The 11,000-nt window shown below is 39.9% G+C and overlaps 1 pseudogene across 1 annotated transcript; it reads right to left on the minus strand.

Moving 5' to 3' along the window:
• Positions 1 to 8,505: 8,505 nt before the first annotated feature.
• LOC105550121 lies at positions 8,506 to 8,745 on the minus strand (annotated as a pseudogene). The gene has a single exon (XR_001007649.1). The product of XR_001007649.1 is annotated as a 6.8 kDa mitochondrial proteolipid pseudogene (transcript).
• Between the last annotated feature and the right edge of the window lie 2,255 nt (positions 8,746 to 11,000).

Consider the following 11,000-nt stretch of genomic DNA (forward strand, 5'->3'; position numbering starts at 1 on the left):
AAAAGACAAGCTTAGACAGACTCAGAGACTTGCCCAAAATTTCACAGATGAAAACCAAATCTAATTGCAACTTTAGGACATATACTATTATCTACTTTATTGCCTCATGGCTTCTTGAGATCCTAAGCACCTAAGCCGCCAGGTTGTGAGAGCCACTCACAGTTCTGACCATTGGTCAGTGGTGTGATTTAGTCATTACAACATTGTACATTTCTGTCTATCCATTCTCATATAGCTAATGAAAGATTCAGAAGATCAGCCTGAAATCAGCTAACTGAGCTTCACTGATGGCAGTTAATTCCAACATAAATACCACAACCAACATATTAAGCATTGTCTTCTGAAAATGCTACTTTTTGAAGGACAATAAAAAAGTGACTTGGCCAGGCGCAATGGCTTACGCCTATAATCTCAGCACTTTGGGAGGCCCAGGTGGGTGGATCACGAGGTCAGGAGATAGAGACCATCCTGGCTAACACGGTGAAACCCCGTCTCTACCAAAAATACAAAATATTAGCCTTAGTAGCACACACCTGTAGTCCCAGCTACTCAGGAGGCTGAGGCAGGAGAATCGCTTGAACCTGGGACGTGGTGGTTTCAGTGAGCTGAGATCATGCCACTGCACTCCAGCCTGAGTGACAGAGCGAGACTCTGTCTCAAAAAAAAAAAGTGACTTACGGCAAGTGCTGGAAAGGACACTTTTATTTTCCCATATGCAAGTTATTCCTTTTGGTATTTAACATGACGGGTAAAAGGCTTTAAAGCTTATATTATAATGAATCTCAAGTGTACTCCCAAAGACTCAAAAGGAAAAGGGTGCTTTACAAAATTTGCCTCTTTCCATTCTAAGCATTATGTATTGATTAGACATTAATTTGCAAGGAAATTGTTTTACTTGTGTTGTCTTCAAATAAAACTATTATCATGCCAAGTACAAAAGTCTGAGTTTTCTCTGGATGCTAAGGACTCATGATCCTCACATGTAAATTTAACTTGATAAGTCCTGTCTATTTTAAGATTTTAACATCAAGGTCTAGTTTGAGATTTAATTTGACAGTCTGTACCTGTCAGCTTTTGTATAGCTTACTTTCATCACAGTTCAAAAGGAGTGTGTGAAAGACTTACTTATGGTAAGTAGGTCACCTGAGACGCATGTTATGCATGAGGAATCCTGGAATTCCTGCTACCTGGGACACTTTTCATGATTATTCAAGGAGCTTGCTCACAATTTAATAACCTTGTTGACAATACCAACCACATTGGGAAAGAATAGTTCCATACTCATTTGGGAAATCTGCTCTAAGAGATATAGATTCCCCATAGAACTGATCAGAGAAAATAAACACCAACATATATGTGCTTTTTGGTAATAAAAAGAAGCGGCATGGAAGTTAGAAAGCTTCCATTCAGGAAAAAGGAGAAGTTTCAGTTGGAGGACTGCACTCTAGTCCATGCCCTCAGAAGATTTTAAGATAAGAGGTCCTTGGAAAAAGGTACCATTTAAGAAAATGTTACCAACCCATTTTCTTTAAGACCAGGCTGATAGCCAATCACATTATGCTTCATTTATAGGATACTGTTCCTATTAATTTTGATTTTTAGTGATAACAACACACAATTGTTCCTCATCTGATTTTTCCCTCATAAAACAGCTAAGCATTTTGATCTGACTTTCTCAATAGACTGCATTCATTGTATAATAAATTAGATCAATGATTGATTACTTAATAGTAGGCCATTGTATTAAGTCAAAGAAGTGAGAAATTGACCAAGGAACAGTTCATTTTGTGTATTATAAATGGGTACTAATCCATCCTCTATTTAGGTCTTTGGGTTCCATTACTTATGTCAAGAGACTATTTACCATCTAACAAGTTTGACCTTATCTCCATTGGTGATCTTTCAAATGTGGCTCTTTAAGGAAACCAAAATACCCAGAATTACAGGATTTGGCATACTCTGAAACAACATCAGTGACTCATTCAGACTGAGAATTATTTAACATATACTGTTCTAGGCATCATTCTTAGTGTTTTCTTATATGTTATCTCATTTAATCTTCACAATAAACCTACAGAAATACATATTATGATCAACATTTTACAAATGAACAAACTAAGGTTCAGAGAAGAAGTAAATTCTAAGACTTAGTAGTCATAAGAACCAAACCCAGGATCCCAATTCCAATCTGATGATTTTTTTTTTCTTTTTTCCCCTGAGACAGAGTTGCCTAGGCTGGAGTGCAGTGGCGTGATCTCAGCTCACTGCAACCTCCACTTCCTGGGTTCAAGTGATTCTCCTGCCTCAGCCTCCTGAGTAGCTGGGATTACAGGCACGCACCACCACAGCTGGCTAATTTTTGTATTCTTAGTAGAGACGAGGCTTCACCATGTTGGTCAGGCTTCAAACTCTTTACCTCATGATCCGCCCGCCTTGGCCTCCCAAAGTGCTGGGATTACAGGCACAAGCCCCTACGCCCGGCCCCTCTGTGGATTTTAACAATTCCATTCATCCTACCACTTCTGCGGTATACTTTAGGCTTCTAGCATCACCCTTGTGAGTTAAAATATTAACTCATCTCCCCATTCCTCCAAGAAGTCTGATGTAAATTCCAGATTTGGAGGATTTTTTATTTTTTTGGTGATATGGTCAGAAATAAAGCAAAAGTCCAGGTACATTTTGGTAACATAAATAACTCTTCTATTCAGAACAAAACCAAGATGGTTCAACATACAAAATAAGGTTTTCAAAATCAATCAATAAATATTCATTGATAATTGAGTAATGTGGATGAAGAAAGAGCAATAATATATGACTTATATTCTCAATCAATTTGAGAAGACAAAACAGTTCAGGTGAAAAGAACAACTAACAATGCAAGGCTATGTATCACAAGGGCAAAGTGGACTAAACAACTCAGTGCTAGAGGGATTCAGAATAAGTAAAGATTCCTTTGAGCTAGGTTGGTAATGATTTTCAGCAGGGCTGTATAAATGTAAGTCGCAACTTCAGTAGTAGAGAGGGTGTATCACTTCTAAGGAAGGAGAAAGCAATGGGATTGGAGGACAGTGAGAATACCGATAGAGACATTCATCGCTTAGTGAGCCTTGAAGTAAGGTAGGACTTGGAGAGGGCTTCGCTGGACAGTCCAGAAAACACTGGATGCAATCAATGAGACTCTTAAGTTCAGGCATCAGCCTCTGTGTTCAGGCAAAGTCCATTCCTGCCACTCATCACACTGCGGAATTTAGAGGAGAAGCCTAATTTTCCTCAGAAGCCCCCAATGCATGATTTGCTCTTTCAACTAAGAAGCCTGCTCTTTCATTAGGCTGCAGTGCAGAGATTTATCAAATTCTCCCCTTAGCTTTATTCAGTCACTTCGGGATGAATCCTGCACATCCAGAGGCTCTTTAAACTTACTCTCAGGGTTCACACCCTCTCTTTTAGCACTTTATCTGGAGTTGAAAGAAGCAGATGTCACTGACTCCATGCCCAGCATGGAAGTGATCTGTGCTCTGGTAGCTGAGGTACCAATTCGCCTGGGATAGTCCCAGTGGATTCTGTTGTGCTGAGCATCCACTCTTTTAACAATAAGTGTTATAGTCACCCGTGTTATAGTCCTAACTACCATTCAACGTGGAAGCATGGGCTCAGAGAACCACTTTAGCCCCTTATCTCATAAAACAGATCTACATTTCTGCTACTGTTCATGGGGACATCATGCCATGGGCCAAAAATCCCCACTTCTCCTAGGAGTATGGATTTGGGGAAGGCCTAAAACTATTGGAAACTCCTCCTTAATCTAAAACCATTTAAACAGCCACCTGGCTGATGGTAACAGCAAATTATCCAGATAGTGTGACACTTCACAGTACATCATACTTTTCAAAGAGCACCACTAACACATCAGTTACTCAGTGTTGAGTGCCTGGCATTGCCACCCAGTGAACCGTTTCCTCTTTACAATGCTCAGAAACGACTTGAGAGGCACATTAAGCAAATATCAGACATAAATGTTACCTTAAGCAAACAATGGGAGGAAAGAATACAGAATATGTTAGAAGCAGCTTCCTGCTACACAGCTGTTCCAAGGCAAACACACTACAGTGTCCTGGCAGAGTATGCACTCAACAAATGTTAATGTTTCCTTTTCCCAGGCTCTAATTAAAAATTCTTTTGCCACTTAAGTACATGTTTAATTTAAAGGGCTCCGAGTTGGGTTTCTCCCCTGCTCAGCTCAGAGACAAAACATGCAGGACAAACAGGCAGGGAATCCCGCTGAACATCTGTTTCTGGCTGGGGTGACAGTTCACGAAGATCATTTAGAACTCAATTTAAAAGTGTGAAAATGTATTGAGCAACTGCTGTGTTTTGAACATGATATAGTACCTGACCAAGATAGAGTTCACTAACAAGGTTGCACTTCACCAGGACAGGTAAGACGGGTACAAAAAGCAAAACAGAATCTAGCAGATACCCTAAAAGGACTAGAAACAAAGTGCAATGGAAACACAAAGGAAGGAAAGACTAGTTCTGATTTAGTGGGTGGTAAGGACTTCATGGAGGTATAAGGTATTATTTATCATCATCATTATCATAACATTAACTGCTATTATAGAGGGCTTATTATGACCCCATAACTACTCTAAATACTGTAAATGTATTTTACTCTAAATTAGTCAAACTTGACCTTGAAGGAGGGTGTAATTGAGAGAAATAGAAATGGAGAAGAAAGGATTTTCCAAGTGGCAAGAGCAGACTAATGAAAGGCATGATGTCAGGAGGCATTCAGGAAATAGTAACTACTGTCATCGCTATTTGTCAGACTTCGGAATATGTAAGGAATTAAAGGAGACAAGGCTTGAAGCAGAAGTTGGTGCCCTAAATATCACAGTGAGAAATTTGAGATCTGTTCAGTAGGCACTGAGGTTCCATTAAAGCAATGACACTTAACTGTAGGTCTATATCAAAATCCCTGGGTGGGGGTGGGGGGATGAGGTTCTCAAAATACTCATGCCTTATTTCTGGAAACTGACTGAGGAATTTTTATTTGCAGCCCAAGAATCTTCACTTTTTCAGAACTCCTTGGCAATTTTCATGAACATCCCTTGGAGAACCACTGAAAGGCTTCTCTTCTGGGAACTGTCACGATTAAATCTGAGTTTTAAAAGACTTAAGCAGCCATGTGGAGGATGACTGGGTAGGGCACAGCCAGAGAGCTGGGCACTGAGTTAGTAAACCCCTGCAACAGGAAGTGAAATGTAAGGAGACTTGATGGGGGGTGCCTGTGGGCATGTTCTGCTGAGGTGAATGTGTATCAGGGTCAGAATCAACAGGGCCTGTGCATTGACCAGATGAGAAGAGGGAGTAAGAGATGACTCTGATATTTAAGCTTATGGTGGGAGGATGGTACTGTTCTGGATTGAGATTGGAAAGATAGAAAAAGGATCATATTTGAGGGCAAAAATAATGAGTATAGTTTTAAGCATACTAAATTTGAGATGGTAATAGGTGATTTTAGGTGAGTTGAATCACAAATATACATGTAGGTAATCAGAAATGTTTATCTAGAACTTGGATGTCCTGTGTTGCTTGACTGTGCCAATAGAATATGACCATATATATAGTCATGTTCTCTAGACTATCTCTTCCAAATATTCTGAAATGAGGTGGAGTATCTGGCTCATTCAAATTTTGTTTTGTTGATTTGAATAAGTGAGAATGTAAAAAGGATTCTCATAAATAATATTTTAGGAATGGCCGGACGATGGCTCATGCCTGTGATTCTAGCACTTTGGGAGGCCGAGGCGGGTGGATCACCTGAGATCAGGAGTTCAATGCCAGCCTGACCAACATGGTGAAAGCCTGTCTCTACTAAAAAATATAAAAATTAGCTGGGCGTGGTGGCATGCACCTGTAATCCCAGCTACTCAGAAGGCTGAGACAGGAGAACCACTTGAAACCAGGAGGTGGAGCCTGCGGTGAGCCAAGATCATGCCACTGCACTCCAGCCTGGGTGGCAGAGTGAGACTGTCTCAAAGCAAAACAAAAAAATTTTTAAAACATTTTAGGAAGCCTTTCATTCAAGGGTAAGGGAAAGAAGAGGAGTGACAGTGGGGCCTGAGAAAATGCTGCAGGACAAGGAGCCACAAGAATGCAAAGGCAGCAAAGACACAGAAAAACAATTTCAGCAGGGAAGGAGATTCTTCAGTGTTCAATGCTTCTGAATTGTTAAAAAGGGTAAGAGAATTAACTGGTTAAGAATTAACCGGTTAATTAGGTTGTAAAGGATAGAAGCTGACTGTCACTAGCTTAGACAGAAAGAAAAAAGGGAATTTAAGGCCAGTACCTAAAGGAGGATTCTGGGAGAACTCACAGAGAGTTAGCGGAGGAGATGGACAACCAAGGTTCGGGAAGGATAGGAACCAGGGCAGCTCTGGGGGCCTCCTAGGAATCTATGACCCCTCTCCCAGCGTGGTGCAGCCACTAACACAGCTCTGCTCCAGAAAATTCTGCACCTCTCCAGTTCATGCTCCAAATCTCAGGAGAGAGAAGTAACCTAGCTTGAGTGTGTGTCTCTCTTTTAACTATGGCCAAGGAGCAATGTCAGCAAAGCCAGGCATTCACCCCTTTTTGGGGTCTAGCACTAGACCCCAGGGAGAAGAGATCACTGAAAGTTAGTACTACTCCAAGAAGCAAGTTCCACTGGAGTATGGAACTTGTAGGAGCCAGTTTGCAAGATGTTGATACATGGAAGAGGGCAATGATGCATGACAATGCTGTTTCCAGTCCCTCGACCATGAAAGGAAAGTAGCCTGAGAGTTGCAGACTAGAGGGTAGGGTTTTGGGGGCAGTGGAGACTTAACTACATTTGTAGACTGAAGCTGGATCCAGTGGAATAATAAATTAACATATAAGAAGTAAAGGAGGCAATTAATGGCACAGAGACCAAGGTGATGACCAAAGATTTCAGTCAACAACATACCGAATAGAAGGGATCCTGAGAAACTTCATGGAGTTACCTATATATTATAAAGAAGATAAGACGAATGTCAAAAAGCAGGGAGATTGGATAGTTGCTCTCTGTACATAGCTGTGTCAGTAAAGTGGCCAGAATAACTTGAGATGCTTGCACAAGGAGAAAAAGTGAAATCAATAGGCTACAAATCGAAGCAGAGATTCACAAAAACTCTTTAGAGAGGAAAAACTGGCCTGTGGGCTTGTGAAAGTTTTCTATAACCGAGGTAGATATATTAACTTGACTAAGCAAAGAATGCATACATTAAAAAGTGATTTTGTGACTTGGGGATAGAAAAAGCAGGAAAAGTTACCAAAGCAAATGTTAGTAATTTCCATCGTAGCACTGTCCTAGAGAGGCTGTGATCTGGCTGGTATTTCCAGTTCTGTGGGCCAGAAACTTTCTTCCCTGAAGCCATTAAACAGTCAACTTTCTTAGCTTGTATTCTGCATTCAGGACAACCTTCTTCTTGATTATGGTTAAGCTAATATCTTAAGGAAGATTGTGTTTGTCAAATAGACCTATGCAGTAATTTCTTCTGAAGGAATAAATTAAATGGTTTCTGATTTTGATTGGACTTTTCATGGCACTTGGCGCTGATCATAAGGACTCCAGAATTCTTACAGTAATTTATTATTGAAAATTAATAAACTGATGCCATGGTTGGAGCAGACACTGCTAATTGCCTATCCAATATCTGTGTTTAGTAACACACTGTCACCACTGGCCCATACATGGCCCTCTTTTATTGATTGATTGTATTAAATTATTGAAAAATAAAAGTAATAAAAATTTAAAACTACAAATAAAAGATACACTGGTTTGTATTCGCTCTTGTAAGCTTGATTATTGTGCAGAACTAACACCTGAGATAAGTGTTTCTTTCTATGACTGAATAAAATTACAGTTCCTGGCCTGCATGGGTAATTTCAGGTCATGATGCTACCTTGGGAGGCCTGTGAGAGGTCGTTAGTGGTCTCTTCCTGGTATATGTGCCCTTGACATCATTGTTTGTGTTCTAGCCACTGTAGAAGAACATTGATCTTTCTATACTGGCCATTTGGATCAAAGGAAATTGTTGGTAGAACAAACACAACTTGTACAACTTTTATTCCCGGTAAAGAAATTCAATTTTTGACTTTTGTTCATCTGCTTCTATACTAGGGGAAATTAGTTGATTAGCTTTCAGAGGTGCAAAAACTAAAAACAGGTGATAGTAAGCTTTAACTATGTGCCATGTAAGAACTCTGCATCTATGTGCATTATCTCATTGAAGCCACAATAACTGTCCAGCATCTAGTAAGAATAAACTCCCAGTGTCTCAGCCCTGTCTCTGGCCTGCGTACGAAATCTTTTGAGTTTACCCAGCAATGACCTCTGTTTCCCACTGTACCCCTGATCTTGATCTTTCTTTTTTCAGTGCATTTCACAGATCCATTTATTCATGCCACGAAGTAAGCGATACTTAGACACATGTACAGTCTAACACAGCTTGCTTAAATTTACAGGCTGACTGATGTTTCATTTCATGTGTATGCCAGGTAAAGCTGATTAGTGATGACCATGAGCAGGCGCCAGAGCTTTCAAAGCTTTACTTCTTTTATTAGCAGTCTGGATTTTATGAACGGTGAGGTTCATCAGCCCCATTCCGACCCAAATATCCTGGTAAACTTGGTATAGTAGAGCTTCATGGGGATCCACACATTTTTAATAATACTTTGAAGCATCTATACCTTTTTCCCACACCTGCCCGAACCTTGCCTCGTCCTCTGTGCACAGCAGCACCATAGCCCGGGGCGTGTCCTCCTTGACTGTAATTACTTGATGCTTCCATGTCCTCCTGGGCTATAATTACTCCTACCATCACAGCATTCTGGGTGATGACTCAGCCATGTTCAGGCCAGAGCACAGGTGGGTAGCAACTATCCTGGCAACAGCCCACAAAACCAGTATCCCCTCCGGGCTTGCCCCAAACTTTCTAGAGGGGAATCATTCACCTCACTCTTGCACCTCTTCCTGTTACTCTCACGCTCAATGTGGGTCTATATCCACACTTCCTTCTGTAGATCAGGAGCACCAGATTTGTAGTATCTGAACTATGCCAAGTACCCCAGTTCCTCTTTTCTACCTCCTGCCCCATTGGAATAGCTACTTTCTTAGTGCTCTCTCACCATCCAAAGAGTACATCTTCTGTGAAAATCATCCCAGTAGTGTTTGTCTTGGTTTGCTAGAAATTTCCTTAGAAAGAGATATTTAGTTTCCTTCTAAATGTGGCTTACTATTACAGTATTATTATTAGTATTATTATTATTACTAAAATGATGATGGTGATGTCTGTTCATCATCAGGCCTTTAATAATTTTCTTTGAATGCTATTTTTGTCTTCTGGAGGAGCCTGCCTGATCAGATGAAAACAGGAAAGGAGTCAAATATTACCATGATCTAGGTGACCAACTTGTCCCAATTTACCCAGGACTTCTCTGGTTTTAGCACCGAAAGTCCTTCATCCTCGGACGCTCCCCTATCCAGAATAAACTGGAGCAGTTGGGCATCCTACCACCTCTAAAGAAAAGACCACAGTGAACTTAAGATAATCCTAGAATCACCACTGTCATTAACTGAAAAGTCTTTTCTAAGGAGATTTTTACTCTCTTATTATTATATGTGATACATTTAATATATATTATATTTAATATCTATATCTCCAATAGGATCAGAGAGTGAAATATATATTATATAACAGCTATAATAATAAATTTATTGAATGCTTGCTACATTCTACGCAATAAGTTAATGCAGCAACTCTGTGAAGTCAGTATTTTTAATTCTAATTTTCAGATAAAGAAAGTGAAATTCAGAATAGTTAGCAAACTCCCACAACTAGACTTAAACCCAGGCATCTAATGATTTATGGATTTAATATTTTATTGTAGGTAAAAAGAGAAAGAGTTGCAACAGTTGGATATCTGAGTAAAGCAAAGGTATAGTTCCATTGCCATTTATCTGGACAAAAGCAAATATCTTGATCTTTGTCAAGATGAAATTGTCAAGATACTGACAATTTATTCTATAAGTTACAACCAAGGTAATTATTTTGGTAAGCTTAGGAGGATACTCCCTTCACACAAAATCCAACCTTAAATCACATCATTTTAAGGGTGAAATACTAGAAGCATTCTATTAAAGTCGGCAAGAAGACATGCTTGCTATCATCGTTATTCAATTACATCCTAGAAGTTTTAGGCTCTAAAATAAAAATTTTCAAAATGTTAAATAAATAAATATTAGGTGTCAGTATAATTATTACTTGCAAATCATGATTGCCTACCCAGAAAAACTAAAAAACTCCGATGAAAAACAGCTAGAACCAATAAAAGACTTTACATATATATCCAGAAGAATGTGCTTCCAAAATTATTAACCTCTGGAAATTTCTAGTTGAGTATTATAGGAGAATTTTATTTTCCTTTTTTTCTCATGAAAATGACATGCTAGGGATTAGAGAGGGGCCAAAATAAATGTCCTGAGATATTTATTACATATCTCAGTGGTAAATTACATTTGAGCTACTGAGCATCGGGCTCATTGGGAAAAAGAGGCATAAGCATTTAGGATATCCAGTCCTCTGAAGGGTGACTGGGGGGTTCTGTTGCCTGAACTGGAGGTAGAACTGGCCCTTTTGTGTCCCAGAAACAGGAGACTGCTAGACCCAGAAGAGGCCCTAGGGGAAAAAAATGGTTGCAGCTTTGGGTCTGAAAGATGGTAGACACCTGATCCCCCCCTAACTCACACATCCATAATTGGTCCAGCACCCTGAAGGAGTGGCACGGTGGGAGATGATGCACAGGGGAACTGTATTCAGAGAGATCATATACTTCATTGACAAACTTGGGACAGTTCTTGAGATTGGAAAAGGACCCTTTTAACAATTATCCCAGGTATAAACTGAGGCGGTCCTGGGTCAACAAGCACACGTGCTCAC

The sequence above is a fragment of the Mandrillus leucophaeus genome, unplaced genomic scaffold, assembly GCF_000951045.1.
Source record: "Mandrillus leucophaeus isolate KB7577 unplaced genomic scaffold, Mleu.le_1.0 Scaffold465, whole genome shotgun sequence".
In the NCBI taxonomy this organism is placed as follows: Eukaryota; Metazoa; Chordata; class Mammalia; order Primates; family Cercopithecidae; genus Mandrillus; species Mandrillus leucophaeus.